The sequence below is a fragment of the Nannobrachium achirus genome (assembly GCF_963921795.1).
Source record: "Nannobrachium achirus genome assembly, chromosome: 19".
In the NCBI taxonomy this organism is placed as follows: domain Eukaryota; kingdom Metazoa; phylum Chordata; class Actinopteri; order Myctophiformes; family Myctophidae; genus Nannobrachium; species Nannobrachium achirus.
In genome coordinates, this window is record NC_137826.1 from 37,253,277 (window position 1) to 37,275,004 (window position 21,728).

A 21,728-nucleotide genomic window follows, 5' to 3' on the forward strand; every position below is an offset into this window, starting at 1 on the left:
GCTTTCTGTAGACAGACAAAAAGATGTTGGTGTTGATGCCTTTGCTGACTTCAGATCTGACCAGAAAACTGTATGACTCTGTAAGGTTATTCTGACATTGTTAAAAGAGAATTAATAAAGAACACTTACTTTTTTCCCACTATGCAGTAACTTTGGAACCTTTCAGAAGTGCAACCCTTAATTGTGGAATAAAACACATCATGTTGATGACTTACATGAGTTGAACGATAGTTTTCAATATACTTCAATACTCATATACATACATTAAATTAGATTATATAAATTCTAATGAGAATAAGGCAATGTTAATTATTGCAACAAATTGCTAAAAATCACATCTCAATAGTTCCACATCTCAGTTGTGATCAATTTTAGTAAATATTTGCAGTGAAATCATCAATTACTATTATTCAATTATCTGTATCCTTAATTCTACCACGTTCCTTTTCTTCTCATACAGTATAAACACTTTCAATTCATATTCTATTCCAAATTAAGGTCATTATTTGTTTTTTTTTAAGACAACAACCGGTAAGCTAAATGCCAGGCAGTTAACATCTCTAACACATTTGCAGTATTTTGCTATGTAAGGTTGAAGCTTGAAGTCACTCACCACTGAACGGAACTCTAGGATCCTCTGAACTCAACCATGTCACTGTAAGCCCCTTTTATACTGGCGTGTTTATTGAATGGTATGCAGCTGCTAGGCCATACCTTTAAAGGCTTCCTTCACTATTCTGGTGACATGCCCATAGCCAACCTGCGACCTCTCTTTGTCTGAGTGGGTGTGTTTGTGTGTTTGTGTGGGTGGGGGTACGGTCCCAAAATAATGGGCCCACCAAATCTCTTGTAATGAGAAGGGGATTGCTGCTGAGCTGGCATTACGGTGTCATAAGACAGTGGTTCTCAACATGTGGGTCCCCAAATTATTTTGGGGGGTCCCCAGATGATTAACTTAGTGTGCAACATTGTTTTCTCACTCAACAGTAAACAAACCAACGTAAAGTTTAAGTGTATAGAGGGTATCTGCACATTTCTAAGGTGACAATTTAAGAACTTTTTAACAAAATGTAACTCTAAAGTGCTCGTAGGGTGGGGGGGTTCCCAGTTAAAATATGATTATTTTGGGGGTCACGGCCTGAAAAGGTTGAGAACCACTGTCATAAGAGATAAAAGACAGAGATTGCAAACTCATAGTAAAACAAAAACGAAGCTAAATTGTACTTTATAGCACATCCGCAAAGTGCTACAGCATAGTGACACACAGTAAGGGTCGTCAGGATCGGGACGCGAACCTGCAACACGCTACCAGGCCGGATTACCAGCTTCGATGCCTGGACCACTACTCTGTGGTCCAGGTCCCTAATGTATTGTTTGATTACAGCTACAACAATAATATGTTTTACTGTAAAGGATGCTCCAAGGCATTTGTTCATCAGCCACTAAAGTTACCTCCATTTGAAGAAGCTATAAGATAGAGAGAGAGAGAGAGACACACACACACACACACACACACACACACACACACACACACACACACACACACACACACACACACACACACACACACACACACACACACACACACACACACACACACACACACACACACACACACACACACACTCACAGACTGAGAGATAGCTGTTTTGACAGCTCAACAAGGAACAATGGGCTTTGGGAAACACATTTTATCTTAAAACAATTCCTTAGAAGATTCCTAAGACTGGTCAACATCATGACATGTTCTTAGACCACAATTGAACACCACTCCACACTCCACTGCATGGGAAAGGACAACTTTAGTTGATTAAGTTTATGTTCCGATCCACAACTTCTTCAGGTCAGCTTATTAAACATGCACACCTGTTCACTGTGTTCAGTCTTTTTTTTTTTTTTTCCCCCACTGTGTGCCACCCAGGGTTTGACACACCGTTTTGAAACACAGGTTGTAATGTGTGCATATACTGTAATTACTTTATCGCCGGTACAGTGGTTCTCAACCTTTTCAGGCCGCGACCTCCAAAATAATCATATTTTAACTGGGGTTAAACTGAAGTGATATTGATTAATTCCAAATATTAGTAGTATTCAGCAGCATCCCTGGACCCACTTTGAGAAACCCTGCCCGAAGGTAGTGTAAACGACCCCCTAAAATAAGAACCATGTTGGTGAAATCTGATTCAGTAAGGTATTGCTTAGATGTCCCGGATGGTAACTGTCATTGTGGTTCCTGCACACCGTGCAACTTTACTACAGTGCACTACATTATAACTACCTACATACAGAGGTTTTATTACTTGTAGCCAAAGTTGTCAAGTTTTGCATCATCAGTGCTGTGTAATTTTGTTTTAGTACACATTATCTTTGCTATTAACACTGTGTTGGATTCATGTGTATTTTCAGACATGTTGACCCAGTCATAGAATTATTGGCTCAGGAATGGTACATAACAAAAAAATCTCATCATCGGCGAGTAGGTTAGTTAGAAAATACATCATTCTTTTGGTGAAATACTCCTTTGAGAAATTTGCTCAAAAGGCCTTTGCTCAAACATGTCAGCACTCAAATGTGAGTATGCTCTTGATGCTCTTGAGTGTGCGTAGATTATGTTCAACATTCAACAAGGATCACCTCTAAATGATGGAAGAGCTCTCTCTCCCTCTCTATCTCTCTCTCTCTCACCAGTGAAATGTGTGTACGATGTGAGGTGAGGCTTGCATTATGCAGTATGTTGTTGGCTCTCGGGTTTATGCAGGTACTGTAGAACTCTGACATATTGATGTCAACATCAGCGATCACTTCACTACAGTATGATGGTCTTCCCGGGGTGGCCTTATTTTTGGTCCTCAGATGACGGAAAGGCCAACTTTGGAACCACAAGGTTTTCTTGCAATGTGGATATCGAAGTGCTGGAAGAGGGATGTGAGCTTTTAAGATGGACACACTCTCTCCTTTCTTTGCTGCTTGTCTCTGGCACAACCTGACCGAGGTCATCATTTTCATAGAACGTGGCTCTTTGACCATACGGTTCTGTTTCAAACTACAGTGTGAATGCACGTGTCATTCTATTCTAAATATCGTCGTTGTCGGGTGGAAACTTTGTATGTCCAAGACCTTTCGTTTTGTATTCATCGTTTCATCGTAAAAATGAACTATAGTGAAAACAGCCGATCTACAAGCACACAACGCCGCCTCGTGGCTGTTTTCACTACTTTTGAGCAACAGGGTGGGGGGTCCCCAGTTCAAATATAATTATTGGGGGGTCGCGGCCTGAAAGTTTGGGAACCCTTGGGCTACAGGAAATACTGTAGCCTCTGTATGTTGCCTTGCACGCACGCGCGCACACACACACACAAGCGCGCGCGCGCACGCACACACACACACACACACACACACACACACACACACACACACACACACACACACGGGTTGTGCAGCTGCGGCGAGTTGTGAGCTTGAAGATCTGCTGTTTTCACTATTAACATATCTGAAGATTTTGTTTTACTTCATAATTTGTACTTTTGAATGCTGAAGTATTGACTTTGTCCACCACTGGTTATCTGTATTTGCAGAGTATGTTTGTTATGTAATGCTTTTTCTTTCTTTAATTTACCATACAAAATTGAACTATGGCTATCCTTTCAGTATTTCACAATTCAAAGCTCCATTATGAATAACTATAATAAATTACAGGTAGCCTAAATTGTTTGCCAGGCAGTTAACATGTCTTTGACAACTGCTGCTGACTCACTAACAACTCACCACTGAATGGAGCTCTGGAATCCTCTGCACTCCAACTATGTCACCACAAGTCTCCTATATATTGAGTGTTTATTGCATGGCATGCAGAGACAATAAGTAGGTCATATTAACATTAAAGGGTTGTTTGACTTCTTGGTGACATGCACATACCAGTGGCAATGGTCCAAAAATAATCTGGCGCTCCTCGTCTTTTGAAATGTGGGAAGCTCAGCTGACATTATCTGGGTGATATGAAAGTGGTACACTGCAATAGTAAAACTAAACTAAACAAAGTTGTTGTTTACAGCGCATCCACAGTATAAAATGAGTTTAAGAGGTCAAATGAACCTGAAGCGTCATACATTAATATGTGTGAAATGTTCTTTTGTTAGTCTGTTATTTTCTATTTATGTCGATAGGACCCCTTGATAATGAGATGCTTCATCTCAAGATGCTATGCTTTCAATACATTCAGAATTCACTGTGGAACTCCATTATTCATATCAATTCAATCCTGCTATCGCCCTGTAGTGCAAACACAATTCAAAATGCTTCAAAATGAAATAACTCATAAAATACATTAGTGATTGAACTTGAACCCCAATTCCTGGGTGTTAATATAATGTGCGCCCCCCCCCCCACCCCCCCCCCCCCCCCCCCCCACACACACACACACACACACACACACACACACACACACAAACATTCTTCAGTTGGTCATGAAGACCAATATAGCCTATATAAAAAAAGAAAAATCATTGTTGAATATTCATAACGAAATCTCGAATCTCAGATTTGAGTACAGCACACCTTGATGTCTCTGTTACAGAAGGCAAATTCATTGGACCTAATTTGAGCCTGGACCTGAATTATAGGCGCTGCAATAATCAACTGATCAACATCTATGATAAACTGGGTCAGTTGGCGAGGAAAGCCTGGAAAATGACAAACCTGAACAACAAAAAATGATTGACTAAACAGTAAGGCAAACAATGACAAAGTGCATTTATTGTAACCTTTATTGAAAACAATGTGTCATATTTTATGACATTTAATGGTGACTTGAATTGAAGAGCTTATTCAGCAGCTTCTTTTCCCTGTGAAAAAAAGGAATACTTTTAGTCTATAATAAACATTAATCTTTAGTCAAATATTTGTTAATGATAATCAATATAATGTGCCTTCATATTGGTTATTTATTTACCTTGCCAGCGTCACGGGTTTTGGCTCTCATCTTGTTGACCTGGGATTCAGCGATGTCAGCACGTTCCTCAGCCTCCTCCAGCTCATGTTGAACCTTTCTTAACTTGGACAGATGAGTGTTGGCTTGTTCCTCCTACAATATGATAGATCATTTACAGTAGATTATAGTCCAAAATTTACAGTTTCAGGAAATTGTATTTGTATTGTGTTTTAGGTTTCCTGAACTCAATTACACCCCAAAAAAACCAACTTTGAACATTCAGTGGATTTTCAGTGGTCTGGGGTTTTCTGAATAATTACGCTCAGAAAATACAATTGCTCACTGGAGTGGATTTTTCAGGTAAAACCTTTTAATACTCGTTTGAAGGACAAGCCTTTATGTTTAATATAAACAGCATGTCATGAGACCTTTAAAGATGCTGCCTATTTATGCATGCTGTTCATTGAAAGCAGCAAAATACAGTGATTCATGATAATATCAGTAACCAATTCCTATGATGAAAATAAAGTGATTCCTATGATCCCCTACTGTGGTTGGAACCACACAAATGAAAAACATATCATTATGTTTCTTACCGCTTCCTCAGCCTGTCTCTTGTAGGCCTTCACCTTCAGCTGCAGTTTGTCTACCAGATCCTGAAGCCTGCCAAGATTCTTCTTGTCCTCTTCAGTCTAAAGTGAGAGGGAAATGATCAAATTAGATCAGTAAAGTATCTAGTAGTAAATTGTAAAGTAAAGTAGATATTATGTTCATGCAGTGAAGTGAAGGGGCATACAGTACCTGGTATGTGAGTTCCTTCACCCTCCTCTCATATTTGCGAACACCTTTAACAGCATCTGCTCCACCTCTCTGTGCAGCTTCGACCTCTGTCTCCAGTTCACGCACCTTTGGAAATGAATTATGGTCTATGAAATCCGTTCCTCTGATTTAATTTTGTATTACTATAATAACCCATGGATTAAACTCCATCTTACCCTGCCTTCCAGTTTCTGGAGCTGCTTCTTGCCTCCCTTCATGGCCAGGTTCTCAGCCTCGTCCAGACGGTGCTGCAGGTCCTTCGCGGTGACCTCCAGGTTCTTCTTCATCCTCTCCAGATGAGCACTGGTGTCCTGCTCCTTCTTCAGCTCCTCAGCCATCATAGCAGCCTGGAAAGTCATGTTTGTATTGCATTTTACTGTGTGTTTATATAAAGACATGATGCTATCTTCTAATGTACATGAGGAGGACATTCCAACTTACGTCAGTGATGGCTTTCTTGGCCTTCTCCTCAGCATTCCTTGCTTCTTGAATGCTGTCGTCCACTTCACCTTGGACCTGGACCAGGTCACCCTCGATTTTCTTCTTGGCGTTCAAAAGGCTTGTGTTCTAAAATAAAGATCCAGTTTAACAATTGTGTGACTTGTATGTAATATATGTTATCCTGAAAAAGTGTAGAGAGTTATTTTTGTATTGACTTACCTGAGAGTGCAACAGTCCAGCGCGTTCACTAGCATCCACCAGTTCTTGTTCGGCCAATTTGCGGCCTCTCTCCGTCTGCTCCAGAGCCACTCTCAGCTCCTCAATTTCTGCAACCATGAGGCCGTTCTTGCGGTCCACCATGGCAGCTTGCTCCTTCAGATCTTCTTGGGCTCTGAGTGCGTCATCAAGGTGCAGTTGGGCATCCTAAAACAAATCACATTTGACATGGTCATGATCTGAAACACCTCATTCTTCAGAGCAGTTCCACTGTTTGAATACTGTGTGTATATAGAGTAACTACTATGTTTTGCACCTTGAGCTGTCCCTGGATGTTCTTCAGTTGCTTCTGGGCCTCAGCAGCCTGGCGGTTGGCGTGACTCAGCTGAACCTCCAACTCGTTCAGGTCTCCCTCCATCTTCTTCTTGATTCTCAGGGCATCGTTTCTGCTCCTGACCTCTGAGTCCAGAGTGCTCTGCATGGAGTCAATCACCCTCTGACTGTTCCTCTTGATCTGTTCCATCTCCTCGTCCTTCTCTGCCAGCTTCCTGTCAACCTCACCCTTGATCTGGTTGAGTTCGAGCTGCACACGAAGAATCTTGCCTTCCTCGTGCTCCAGAGTTCCCTGAAATATAATACTGTATTACTCCACTGTTTGAATCGAATATATTCTCTTCGTCATCCTTAAATGTTTTCACCTCAGCTTCCTCCAGGGCTGTCTGGATCTCTGACTTCTCTGTCTCCACCTGCTTCTTGGACTTCTCCAGCTCATGGATGCTCTTTCCAGTCTCGCCAAGCTGTTCAGTCAGATCTGAGATCTCCTCTGCAGTTGATAGAAAATAATTAATGAGGAAAGGTTCAATGAGCAGAAATGTCTTGTAGCCTAATCCACAACTGATCTTGGACATTTAAAGACTTTCTATGAACCTAATTTTGAAATAAACTGATTAAAATTATGACTGTGTTTGACCAACACCAGCCTTGGTGCAAAACATCGTTAAACTAAATGTAGGCTACTTATTGAAAGCAGAATACTCACGTTGCAGGTTCTTGTTCTCTCGCTTCATGGTCTCCAGTTGGTCCAGAGACTCCTCATAGGAGTTCTTCATCTTAAACAACTCTGTGCCGAGAGAACGAGCCTCTTTCTGAGCTCCCTCCAGCTCTGCCTGACCTTCTTCAAACTTCTGCTTCCATTCTGCCAGGACCTGCACAGTGTTTGTAATTAAATGTGTAATGTACGCCACTTTAAGGAGACTAAAATTATTATAATTTAAAATAATCAATCAAAGCACCTTATCAAAGTTCCTCTGTTTCTTGTCAAGGTTGGCGGCCAAACCGTTGGCCCCTCCACATCAATCATGAGGTCTTCTACTTCACCCTGGAGTCTCTGCTTGGTCTTCTCCAGAGAGGCACACTTGGAATTCACAGCCTCGATTTGCTCCTCCACCGGCTTCAAATGCTATCAATCCATTCAAAGGGAATTTGTCATGTGTAATAAGAGCCTTGAATGGTGAGAGTAGCTGGCATACTGTCTACCCGGTAGATGGCTTTTTCTATTTTATCCCAGCTACTGCTATTGAAAACGAAACTTAGGCTCAGTAGGTGTTTTGTCATCATTCTGTGGCCGGCCACTGCAATTGAAAACAAATACGGTAGGCCCCATTGATTCGATCATACCAGTCACGTGACCATTGCCTTTTTTTTCCCACAGCAAAAATAAAAATAATATTATACAAAATTGTCTGCATTATATTGTGTTTTGGCACCCGATCCCCAAATTATCATCCCATAGATCTGGGCCAGTTGGGCCCAAGCGCCCCAGCTAGATGGGGCGTTTGGTTGATATCTGCCCATAGATTGGACTGTTTGGGGCAAACCAGCTTTTCTAGGGGGTCACGTGACCGAAAATGTCACGTTGTTTTAGCGCTGGTTCGAATCTGGGGAGGGGAGAAAAATTATAATAATGACATTATTTAAATGTACTTTTCTCCGTGGCAAATATATGATAAGGTTATATGAATATGGGCATTGTATGGCTCAACAGTTTAAAGTTTGTTACAGTTGCTATGGCAACCATAACAACGTGATTTTTTTTTGTTTATGTTTCTTTAAATTAATTCCCCTCCAATCCACAAAATGCAGCTTCTGGGTGATTCCCCCATGGGATAAATAAAGGAATCTATCTATCAATCAATCAATCAAAAAAAGCAAAAGTGGAAACTATGTGGTGAAATAATTATGTTCCATTCACAGCCCCTTCGGGGAATTGAACCTCCGCCCTGAGGATAAGAAGAAGGTTTACAGGACAAGAGTCTTAACCAGTAGACTACCATGCTCCTTCTCAATTAAAGAGAAAAAATGTGTGAACAGGCTCTGACAAATCCGAAAAAGATTACAAAAAAAAAAAAGCTGTGTTGTATAAACTTGTTTGATTGATTGATTGATTGATTGATTGATTGATTGATTGATAGATAGATTCCTTTATTTATCCCATGGGGGAATCACCCAGAAGCTGCATTTTGTGGATTGGAGGGGAATTAATTTAAAGAAACATAAACAAAACAAAAATCACGTTGTTATGGTTGCCATAGCAACTGTAACAAACTTTAAACTGTTGAGCCATACAATGCCCATATTCATATAACCTTATCATATATTTGCCACAGAGAAAAGTACATTTAAATAATGTCATTATTATAATTTTTCTCCCCTCCCCAGATTCGAACCAGCGCTAAAACAACGTGACATTTTCGGTCACGTGACCCCCTAGAAAAGCTGGTTTGCCCCAAACAGTCCAATCTATGGGCAGATATCAACCAAACGCCCCATCTAGCTGGGGCGCTTGGGCCCAACTGGCCCAGATCTATGGGATGATAACTTGGGGATCGGGTGCCAAAACACAATATAATGCAGACAATTTTGTATAATATTATTTTTATTTTTGCTGTGGGGAAAAAAAGGCAATGGTCACGTGACTGGTATGATCGAATCAATGGGGCCTACCGTATTTGTTTTCAATTGCAGTGGCCGGCCACAGAATGATGACAAAACACCTACTGAGCCTAAGTTTCGTTTTCAATAGCAGTAGCTGGGATAAAATAGAAAAAGCCATTATCAACCCACAGAATAATGACAAATGGATCAAATGGAATCAAATTATTGTTTGCTTATTGTAGAGTGGTACCTGATAGGGTAAAACCTTGACTTACTTGGCTTCCTCCAGCTCCTCAGTCCTCTGGACAGCATCAGTCTCATACTTGCTCCTCCACTGAGCCACTTCACCGTTTGCCTTGGACATTCCTCTCTGGAGTTCTGCCTTGGCCTCCTGCTCCTCCTCAAACTGCTCCCTCAGGAGCTCACAGTCATGGCGAGCTGACTGCACAGCGTGGGAAAGGGCGTTCTTTGCCTGTCAAAAGACATTTTCCAAGATATTGTCAATAAATACAAAATCATAATAATTAGGCCTGTCTGTAGGGGGGAGATCTGTTCCTCACCTTGACCTCCTCTTCGTTGAGTCTCTTCAACTCCTCAATCTGTTGGGTGTAGGCCTGCTTGCCTCTGGTGAGTTGTGAGACAAGAGCCTCTTTCTCCTCAAGTTGACGAGCAAACTCACCTAGTCAGAAATTGGAATATTTGTTAAAAGAATATATACATCATCCTAAAAAGGCCTGGGGTAACTGTCAATCAAATAATCATTTTTTAAATGTGTTAGTTGGTCCTGTACCATCGACAAACAATTTAGGTAAAGTAGACTTTAAAAATAATATTTACCATTTTCTGTCAACAGTCTTGCTCTCTGAGCTCCTACATCATTTATCTGGCGAGCGGTCTCATCATGCTTGGCCTTGAGTTCACTATATTGGTCCTCAAGGGTGCGGCACACCTTCTCAAGATTTCCCTGTGGATTAACATTGTACAGATTGAATAACCACTGGCCGGGTCATTGGTCATAAGGAGACTCAGTTGGAGACTCTGCCGGTCGTCAAATTATTGGCTTAGGAATGCAACAAAAACAAAAATAGCCATGAATTCAAGGCTTCATTGGTTGTGTAATTTATAGATTATATATACATAACTTTTTTGCTCATACCTTTGCCTTAGCAACAGCTTCCATGTTGCTGGACAGGTCATCGGTCTCCATCTTGTACTCGCTCTTCTCCTTCTCAAGCTTCTGCTTGACTCTCTGGAGGTTGTCGATCTGCTCTCCCAGCTCTGCCACGCTGTCAGCCTGCTTCTTGCGGAGAGCGGCGGAGGTGGCTTCGTGCTGCAGCGTGGACTCTTCAAGGTCACGGCGCAGCTTCTGGAACTCTGCCTCTCGCTTCTTGTTCATCTCGATCTGAGCGGCGGTGGCTCCACCGGCCTCCTCCAGCCTCTCGCTGATCTCCTCCAGTTCCCTGGAGAGGTCGGCTCTCTGTTTCTCTACCTTGGCACGAGCCGCACGCTCCGCCTCTATCTCCTCTTCCAGTTCTTCAATACCAGCCTTTCAAAGGAATCATTAGATTAGGTAAATGTGAAAATAACAATTTGCTCATACTTATTATGACATTTTAAAACTTTGGACTTCAAAGACATTTTAAAATACCTGGAGCTCCTTGATCTTCTTCTGTAGCTGAGCCCCCATCGACTGTTCATCCTCAATCTTACTCAGAAGCTGGCTTACTTCAAAGTCCTTCCTGTAATAATACAGTACATAATACGTTACTGTCGTTCTACAGGTCGTTTTTGGACATGTCATTTCATGTTGTTGTCCACATTACTTCTTTATCTTCTCCTCCGACTGCTGTTTGTCGTTCTCCAGATCCATGATGGCCTCCTGGGCCAGTTTCAGATCACCCTCAAGTTTCCTCTTGGTTCTCTCGAGGTCCATGCGAAGCTTCTTCTCTTGCTCCAGAGAACCCTCCAACTGCACAATAACACATTCTAATTATTCAGTACAACCATGAATAGACAAAATGTGTTCAAAACATCTTCACATGATGAACTCACATCATCGACTTGCTGCTCAAGCTTGGTCTTGGCCTTGGACAGAGTGTTGACTTTGTCTTCCTCTGCCTGCAGGTCATCAAGAGTCTGCTGATGTGCCTCTTGGAGGGCTTTCTTCTCCTTTGTCAGCTTAGCAAGTCCTTCATCCTGAGCGGCCATCTCCTCTGTCAGGTTCTTCACCTAAATAAGCAGAACATGGTTTGTTGCCATCAATAGATCATTGTTGTACTATGTATTTGATAAAAATCCATAGAGTTTATGATCACAAACCTTGTTTTCAGTGGCATGTTTCTCCTTCTCCACTTTGGCCAAGGTGAGCTCCAGGTCATCAATGTCCTTCTTGAGCTCAGAGCATTCATCTTCCAGCTTCCTCTTCTTGGCGGTCAGCTCGGCGTTGATCTCCTCCTCGTCCTCCAGTCTCTCGTCGTCTCTTTGAGTTTCGCCTCCAACTGGATCTTACTTTTGATAAGACCCTCACATCTCTCCTCGGCATCGTTCAGAGCCTCGTCTCCCTGTTTGTCAATGAAAAAAAGATAAAACATTAATGTGGGTGGAAACATGTCAGTATTTGTTCTGGAAGTTATACAGTATATGAGATAAGATTTAACCTATTTAGGCCTAGAATTATTTTATACTTTAACTATTGGAAAATAGCAGATATACAAGCTCACAGCGTGACACAGAGTACAAGCTCACAGCGTGATACGGAGTGCCACGCTGTGAGCTTATAGATCTTCTATTTTTGAAAAATCGAGATTTCTTTTGCAAGTCTTTGAATATATCTTTTTAAAAGCGAACATTTGAACTTGAATATTTGCTTCTGGGTGGTCCCTGGTACAACATGTTTTGAGATGGGGTTCCGCGGCCAAATGCATTAAACTCTGGGGGTCCTTGACATGAAAAGGTTTGAGAACCACTGATTTAGAAGACATTTATAGAATCAGGTCAAAAATATTCATATGTACTTACTGATGAGGCTGCCGAAGTCAGATCGTTCTTCTCCTGAGTTAGAACCACCATTTTCTCCTCCAGCTCCTTCTTCTTGGCCAGGGCAGCTGCCAGGTCAACCTCCATCTTCTTATGTTTCTCCTTCAGTTCGGACAACTCCTTCTCAGTCTCAGCGCTCTGCAGAAGAGGCTTGATCTTGTAGTAGAGCTTCATCCAGGGCCAGCTCTTCACATTGCAGAATGAGCGGAGGTTGAATTGGAGGGTGAATATGGCCTCTCTGTGGAAAACAGTTTCATTAACGGAAAATGTTTAGTCAGAAATTGTACAAGATATAAAGGTGCAGTACACTATTTTGTATTTTAAATGTTTTTACATGGCTCTATATTCCTATTCTTCTGCCTACACATAGGCTATACGCCAAAAAACATACAATGTAATTCCAATGGTGAACGCTGTGTTTTCATCCAGTGAAGGAATGGCGGATTTGGCTAACCCTGAAATCTAGAGCACTTGTCTGTACCTCCTCTCCACCATCTGGACAAACTCCTTCCAGAGCCGCTAGCTTCTCATCTCGCATCTCCTCAAGGACACCCAGCAGACCGGCTTTGAAGAACACCTGAATAGGACATTACCAATTGTCATTAATCATTTGAAAAATAGACTTTTTTTGCAAATGATGATAAAGAAGATTTGCTTTGCATTTACCTTGGTGTGTCCAAAGTGGTACTCGTCTTGAGGTACATCAATGGACCCAAGCAGCTTCTCAGAAGCTTTCTTGTTGTCCATGAACTGGCCATCAGGGCATGCGCTGGCATTCAGTACTTTGTACCTGTTTTGTAGAAGTTCATGGTAATTTCCTCCTCTTAATAGGTATGGAAGTAAAAGCTGCATGCAAATATAATTAATACCTCTGCTTGAAGTCAGCGTAGGTGATTCTGCTGGGGAAGCCCTTCCTACAAATCCTGATGCCCTCCAGCACACCGTTACACCTCAGCTGGTGGATGACCAGGAAGTTCTCCATCAGGCCTGTAAAGAGGTTGCTTCATTGGTATTATGACACAATACATACAGTATACCAGTCTAAGTTGCATTAAAGGAGTAGTTCACCCTCAAAATGACTTTTTTTCTATTGATTAGTCACGGAGCCATGGAGAGTAGAGTTCAATAATATTTTTTGGTTTTTGTCACATTCCTAAGACAACAATGTAATTCGAGTAAATTTACCCCCATTGATTCCGGATGGGGACCCGTTTCGAAACGGGTCCCCATCCGGAATCAATGGGGGTAGGAATGTGACAAAAAACTAAAAATATTATTGAACTCTACTCTCCATGGCGTGACTAATCAATAGAAAAAAAGTCATTTTGGGGGTGAACTACTCCTTTAAATGACCACATTATTGACCACCTCACAATCGTTATTTACAACCTTTACTGTCTCGGAGTGTACCTGGAGTCTTTGTCTCGTTGGGAATCAGGCAACGCACAAAGTGAGGATGAGTGCTCCTCAAATTCGTCATCAGCTTTCCCAAGTTCTCCTATAGAGACATAATGAAGAAAAGTAGGCCTATTATTAGTGGTATTAAAACAAGAACAAAATCACACCCAGTGTGAAGTGAGCAGTTCTATTTATGAGTTAATTTCACTAAGCGTCCCGCAAAGCGACCCTGTGACCCTGTCCGTACAAACAGACACAAATTGACCAGAAAGATGCGGGACAAAAAGACAAAGCCAGATGTAGGAGCAGACACCGCTCAAAAATGACTAATTCCAACATGATAATCTTACAGTAATGCTTTATTCTTACCCTGAACGCGGCAGACACTGTCATCATGGAACCGCCCTTTTTCTTGCCTCCCTTCTTGGTGGTATCTGTTTTGTATATTTACAGAGAAATAAATATACCCTTATTAGCAGATTCTATATCATATAATCCGTTTTGACTGTTGTTCAAATAATGTACAGTATTAGTATTTGTTCATGATTTCTTTCATTTGTTAATTGACTACATTAGGTTAGACATATTTTTCCCTTATTCATTTATTACAGGAAGCAAAAACATCTCAACATATTACCCTCAGGCTCTGCAGGGGGATACAGGATGGGCAGCAGTTTAACTGAAGACTTCTGATAAAGCTGCACAACAGAATCGTTTAAGGGATCCTTGTTCTTCTCCAGCCAGCCTGTGATGCTGTAGTCCACCGTTCCGGCGTAGTGGACTAGGGAGAAGTGGGACTCCTTCTTGTTCTTGCCAGGCTTGGGCTTCTCAAAGGCTTTAGTCTTCCCAAGATGCTGGTCGTACAGCTTGTTCTTGAAGGTGGTGTCTGAAGCCTTTGGGAACATGCACTCCTCTTCAAGGATGGAGAAGATGCCCAAGGGCTTCATAAAAAAGAGACAAAAGAAAAATCACAGAAAGAAAAACTTAAAACAGCAAAAACAATGAATGTTTCTATCCCACTTCTGACACCAGTGTAACGACCAAACAGTGCCAAACAGACAAACACTAGTATACTTTAAAATGGATTATATTTGATCAACACTTCTTTGTTTTCCGAGGTGACCGTGTTGCGCTGGGTGAACGGGCAGTGCAACACTTGTGAAATACTTTCACTGCCGTAAGCAAGGAAATACTTCTTTTGTTTTGACTTTTGGGTAAATGTATTCATTTATTTATTAAGTAGCCATGTAATAAGCGCGATAATGTCATATATATCCCTTCAGGATGATAAAGCCACCTCCGCTCTGTCATGGCTAATCATCCTGTCAGGATTTTATTTCTCGATAATGACCGCTGACCCATACAATATCCCTTAGATAATATTAGTATACCTTCTCAATGAGCTCAATGCAGATAGACAAGTCCATGATAATATATAATAATATAATATAATATAATAACACTAGTATACCTTTTCAATGAGCTCAATGCAGGCAGCCAAGTCCATGCCAAAGTCAACGAGATCCCAGGGAATTCCCTCTTTCATGTACTCCTCTTGCTCCAATACAAACATGGTGTGGTTGAAAAACTGTTGCAGCTTCTCATTGGTGAAGTTGATGCACAGCTGCTCCAGGGTGTTGAACTGTAAGTGGAAACATGGTGATAAATCTAATCTTTTGAAGGCATTGTGACAAAAGGAATGAGTCTACCACTTAAAAAAGGGCATGCTTACATCAAAGATTTCAAAACCAGCGATGTCCAGCACACCAATGTAGTGGTTTCTCTCCTGCTTGGTGTCCAGCATCTGGTTGATTCTAATGACCATCCACAAGAACATCTTCTCATAGATAGACTTAGCCAAGGCACCCACTGAGTTCATCACCTATGGAAATAGTAAAGACAGACATTTTAGAGGGGTAGCTCATTTAGGTCTTCAAACATGATGAACTGTCTTACACTGTCAGATATTTTAGGATTTTAGAGTTTATTTTTGTCCAGCAGTTGGAGCCCAGGCCCCAGCTTAACACGAAAATCCTCACCAGTGGGCTCTCGACAGGGCATCGGCAGCAGGTGCCTGCACCTTTGTCTCTCATTGTTGTATTTGTTGTTACATGATGTTTGGACATTTGTAGGAGTAATATAAAATAATGTTTTTTTACAAAAATCTGCCTCTTGGTGGCACTATAGCAGGACAATGTGAAAATGTTGGCATTTCTAGTGGGAATGGTCTAGTGGGAATGTGCATGCAAAGTTTTATGGCAATCGGACACTGCGTTTATGATTTGATGCATTTTGTTACATTTTTTAACCAATAAGGATGGAATGTGAAAAATCACACAGATCTGTCAACCATAGGACTGACAGAGATAATGTGTACCGAATACCGATATACGTGAGTGTTCTGAAGATATGTCACAGGCCTATGTATACGCATATAAGGTGTGTATGAGATCAGAACTCACCTGTTCCACAGTCTGTCCCTTAGTGACATACTCGTTTCCGACCTTCACTCTGGGGTAGCAATAAGCCTTCAGCATGTCAGCTGAGTTCAGACCCAAAAGGTAGCCAATCTTGTCAGCCTCTAAAATAAGTCATGAAAACATATTTCTTACTTTTGATATAAGACAAGTTTCACTCTTGTAAAACTCTCATTATTTGTATACTCATTTAGACCTAGAAAGAATCTGTGTCACTTTAGACTTTAACCATTATTTATACATTGGCTATTAAAAAATAGCAGATACGTAGCGTGGAACCGAGTGCTGCGCTATGAGCTTGTAGATCTGCTATTTTTGAAAAATCATCAGAACTCTAATATCTTCTAATATAATATTGAATTATGTTATGAAATGCATACAAAATAGGCTATCACTGCAGGATCTTGACCCACATCCATTCATACATTTTTACAGTAGTGCTACTCATAAAAACAACACACTGTTTAGCGTATAGTGCATGCTTTGCTTCTGAGGGGTCCCTGGAACTAAATATTTTGGGGTGGAGGTCCTTGACATTAAAAGGTTTGAGCACCACTGATATACAAACATATGGGTTTTTTGTTAAGTTTTTTCCAGAAAACCATTAGGATTTAGAAGACATTTGTAGAATCAAAACCTCAGGTCTAAATAGGTTATTTTTGAGCGGTGGTCACACCGTCTCCATAGCGTGGCCGTGTGTGTAGGTATGTTTGTTTGTTAGTTAGTTTGTTTGTATGTGGGTGGGTCTCTATGTAGCCTCAAGACTGTGTAGTACCTTTTCTGACCACACATGTTAAGGGAGGGGCGCTGTTGTCCAGGCCACACACACACACACACACACACACACACACACACACACACACACACACACACACACACACACACACACACACACACACACACACACACACACACACACACACACACACACACACACACACACACACACACGGGGGGGGGGGGGAACCACCGCTCAGTTCACACGGGTGTGATTTTTAATGTCAGCCTTTGTTTCAAACAACCATTCCCAGGTTGAAGATGCTGCTCACCCTCTGTGCCATCAGGCTCAGCCTGCTCCTCACGCTGCTTCTGCTTGAACTTCAAGTTCCCATGATGCATCACTGGACCTGTGAACTTGTAGATCGATACCTTCTCGTCACCGGTGAAGCCCAGAATGTCAATGGCATCCTGTATTCAAAAGATTGAGATAGAACATCACTTTATACGGTACACTTTGCCTAGAAACTGACTGCACACTGAATTTGAGAAAGACTCAAATGTGTTTACTGACATCAGTGGCGTCCAACTCTTCTTTGTCGTTGATGCTGGCCACACTGATCTGACCCATGCTGCAGAGCGGGAAGTCGTACGGGTTGGTGGTGATCAGTGCCATTTCTGAAAGAGGGATTAAAAAAAGGGTTGAAAATGTGTTTTTATTCATGAATGTAGGGTACCACCAGTGTTCTAAGTAAGTAGGTCGGAGAGGCTTATTGTCGGTATCAGCCAGAGCGCGGGAGTCTATTCCCATTTCACAATGTGCTAGACCTCCGGGAGATGGATTGGATTGCTGAGTTGGAGCCGCAACATCTACCATCAGCTCCCATAACTTGCCGGCACCAAATACTCAGTGGTGGAAACTTTCCACCACTGAGTATTGGGTGCCGGCAAGAAAGTAACTAAGTACATTTTGTTAAGGAATGTACTTAAGTACAATTTTGAAGTATTTGTACTTTACTTGAGTATTTCCAATTTCTACTCCACTACATCTCAGATCCAAACATTGTACTTTATTTGAAAACAGGTATAAATTATAATATTATAAAACATACATAAACCACTTTAGCCCTGTTTTACAACTTGGCTTTTTGAAAATAGCTGATCTACAAGCTCACAACGTGTCATATCATGACACGTTGTGAGCTTGTAGATCTGGTATTTTCATACATTTTGTATTATTCCTTTTTTTTCCAGACTTTTACTTAGTATTTCTATACTGCAGTGTTGATACTTTTATTATAAATGATAAAAAATGTGAGTACTTTTTCCACCACTGCCAGTACTCATAAAGTGACGAGTGATCTACTGTATCTAACTCACCTACAATCTCAGGTTTGTGGCCTGTCATCATCTGGTAGAAGATGTGGTAGCCTCTCTCTTCACCAAGCTGGAAGGTCACTCTGGACTTCTCCAGCAGATCTGTAAGGGTTGTACATGGATTTTTCTTTTCTTCACTTTTTCACTACTTCCAGTAAAAAAAAAGCAGATATAATTTGTCATCTTTGAACGTTATACTTACATGTCTCGATATCAGCGCTGGCCAGTTTCCCCGATGAGCCGAAATGAATTCTGATGAATTTACCCTGTTTTGGTATAGCACAATTTGTAGCTTCCTTCGACATCGTAAAATATTGCAAGTTTTCTCATGCCATTACATTATTTTACACTTACAAAGCGAGAGGAGTTGTCATTCCTCACAGTCTTGGCATTACCATAGGCCTCCAGCAAGGGATTGGCTGCAATAATCTGATCCTCCAGTGACCCCTAGAATGTTTTACACATCATCACATTTTCTTTATTATTTCAACTTATAAATTGCAATATTGTGTTTACATGTGTTAAAATATTGTATAAAGCTGTACATATACCTGCATTTTGCCGGCGGCCTGCTCTGTCTTCTTTCCTGAATTACTGGCTGCTGCTGCTGTTGCAAAGTACTGGATGACACGCTTGGTGTTCACAGTCTTTCCTGCCCCGGATTCTCCACTGGTTACAAGTGCATACGTTCAGAGAAACATAGTTAGGGAATTTCATAAAAATGTTTTGTTTATTTTTGAATTGTGCGTGGTTGAGAAACTTACGTGATCAAGACAGACTGGTTCTCCCTATCTGTAAAATGTAAAGCGATTTTTTGTTCTTATCTACAGCACAAAACCTAAAGACAGATGTACTTTATATAGTTACAAGCACACAACGCCTCGCAGTGTGCTTGTAGATCTGTTATTTTCACTCGTTTTGTCTCATAGTCTCATATGATGAGGCAGGGCTTTAATTTACAAAAGAAAATTGCAAATTTGAAACTTGGAGATACAAGGTTTCTGCCTGACAGCGACGATATGCCAGTACAAATAAGGACGTTTACATGTATTGAAATACGAGCACATATGTCTGGACTTACTACAAGCACAACCCGATAGCTATGACTGAGTTATGTCTTGTTTTACATTGTCCTGAGTGGTACGTACCCATCAGCATGAACTGATAGGCGTTGTCAGAGACAGAGAAGATGTGGGGTGGGGCTTCCACACGCTTCTTGCCTCTGTAGGCATTTACAACCTCCTGGTCGTACACTGGGAGCCACTTGTAGGGGTTCACAGTGGCACAGAACAGGCCAGAGTAGGTCTGGAAGGAAGAGGAAACGAACACATTATAACAACATGCTGTAAAAATGTATCAAATGTAATGCGCAATCTCTGTAAAGCGCCTTGGATAAAGACGCTATATAAATTCACCATTTACCATTTATATATAGGTATGTTTTGTCATGATAATCAAAATCTATAAAGTAAGTTTTCAAATAAATGTGTGGAGTAAAAGTGCAATATTTGCCTCCGAAATGTAGTGGAGAAGTAAAAATATTGGAAATTGGAAACACTCAAGTAAGGTACACATACCTCAAAATTGTACTTAAGTAGAGTACTTAAGTAAATGTACTTGGTTACTTTACACCATTGGCCATGACATGACAACAGGGAGTACAGTTACAAGTTGCATGCCTACTGTTCCAAGGTAGAATATCTTACATAGATCATCCATGCTGCATAACGCTCTTTGAGGTTATACAGGACAGTGGCTTCACTGAGGTGGGTCATCATGGCCATGTCCTCAATTTTGTCATACTTGGGAGGGTTCATTGGGTGGATATCATCATCCTTTACAGTTCTTTCCTAAAAATCAAAAAACACAACTGTTGAAAGTCTTTCAATCAAGTTAAGTCAGTGGTTCCCAAATCTTTTTCTCAAGGCCCTCAAACATGGAAGTTTTTGTGTTTTTTATGTATTAAAAACGTATTTAAAAAACAATATATATATATATATATTTTTTTTTTTTTTCAAAATGTAGGAAAATAAATTTGGATTTTTGCTTGAGTTGTGACTGATAAAAAAATGGTCTGTGACCCACACATGGGTTCTGACCCACTGTTTGGGAACCACTGGTGTAAGTGTCACTATTTGATTTTAGATGCACATTGGCCTACCTCGTTCGTGTCGAGCAGTTGCACAGTGGTTTTGCCACCTTCCTTGCTTATAATTTTACATTTGAGATACAGCTCCTTAGGATCAGTCACATATGCTGCCGTTTTGGCATCAAAAGGTGCGGCCTGGGCCTCGATCCTCTCCTTCTCTGGCTTACGGAGGTAAATGGCGGCCTTGCCATATTGCTCCATCTCCGCGTCCGTACTCATGGTGGCGGCTTTCTGCAAACAGAAAAATAGATGTGTTGATGCCTTTGCTGTCTTAAGATTTTACCACAGATGTGTGAAATGTATATACTATAGGACAGAAAATAATGAACACTCACTGTTTCCCACTACCAGTAACTGTGGAACCTTTCAGAAGTGCAACCTCTAAATGTGGAAAAAGCACATCATGTTGATGATTAAACACAAGTTGATTGATACTTTTGTTTTTTTCTAATTGATTTTAGCTTTTTAATACAGTATTATGTATATTATATACTTGATAATTTTTGGTTAAAACAAAACGTTTTCTCTGTTCAAAAAATGATCACACATTCCATTTTAACCATTGCTATATAGCATGCATTTGTTCAGTAACACTAACAGTATTTTGGGGTGATGGGTTACAAATGTAATCCAGTCAAGAGCGAGAACGTCACAAATCATCATCTTGTGTTTTAGTTTAATCCAATTCAGCTCATGTATTTGTTTCAGCACTTCCAGTTTCACTTGTTTATCCTGTGTCCTGTATGTGTTCTCTCTCTTGAATGGATGAAATATGTATCCTGACCGAAACATGTATTTTCTGTTCAGTAAATTGCTGGAGAGAACCAATGATTACCATCATATTTAACACTTAAAAAGAAAAAAAGAAAAAAAAATCACTTACTGGACATTTAATAATTATATAACTAAATAGATTAAATCCTTAAATTAGTCAAACAATCTTAATTCTTGCCACATACCATGCAGTCAAAAAATACATACATTTCACTTTGAACGGCAGCTAGTCTCACTCACCACCGAATGGAACTCTGAACTCCACTGCACTCAAACCATCTCACCAAAAGCCTCTTTTATATCTAGCTTTTATTGCATGGTATGCAGAAACTAAATGTAGAACACACCTTTAAAAGGCTAATACATGTTCTTTTGACACATGCACATGCTATAAACATGCTAAATATGTTGATGTGCACATGCTATAAACATGCTTAATACCATACTTGGTATCGACTGCATC

The 21,728-nt window shown here is 40.8% G+C and overlaps 1 pseudogene across 1 annotated transcript; it reads right to left on the bottom strand.

Annotated features, from left to right (window-relative positions):
* Positions 1-4,820: 4,820 nt before the first annotated feature.
* LOC308304520 (myosin heavy chain, fast skeletal muscle-like) lies at positions 4,821-20,710 on the bottom strand (annotated as a pseudogene). Its single transcript has 39 exons — positions 20,504-20,710; positions 20,049-20,192; positions 19,491-19,647; positions 19,107-19,134; positions 18,894-19,011; positions 18,697-18,789; positions 18,545-18,608; positions 18,346-18,444; positions 17,540-17,643; positions 17,298-17,436; positions 16,234-16,352; positions 15,504-15,653; positions 15,243-15,413; positions 14,409-14,712; positions 14,141-14,205; positions 13,784-13,871; positions 13,243-13,360; positions 13,040-13,163; positions 12,855-12,950; positions 12,356-12,611; positions 11,657-11,898; positions 11,390-11,566; positions 11,161-11,306; positions 10,986-11,076; positions 10,494-10,883; positions 10,175-10,301; positions 9,898-10,016; positions 9,588-9,809; positions 7,696-7,862; positions 7,443-7,608; positions 7,102-7,226; positions 6,720-7,028; positions 6,407-6,610; positions 6,188-6,313; positions 5,923-6,093; positions 5,729-5,833; positions 5,524-5,619; positions 4,949-5,080; positions 4,821-4,841 (listed from the first exon to the last, which is right to left on the bottom strand). The product of its transcript is annotated as a myosin heavy chain, fast skeletal muscle-like (transcript).
* Between the last annotated feature and the right edge of the window lie 1,018 nt (positions 20,711-21,728).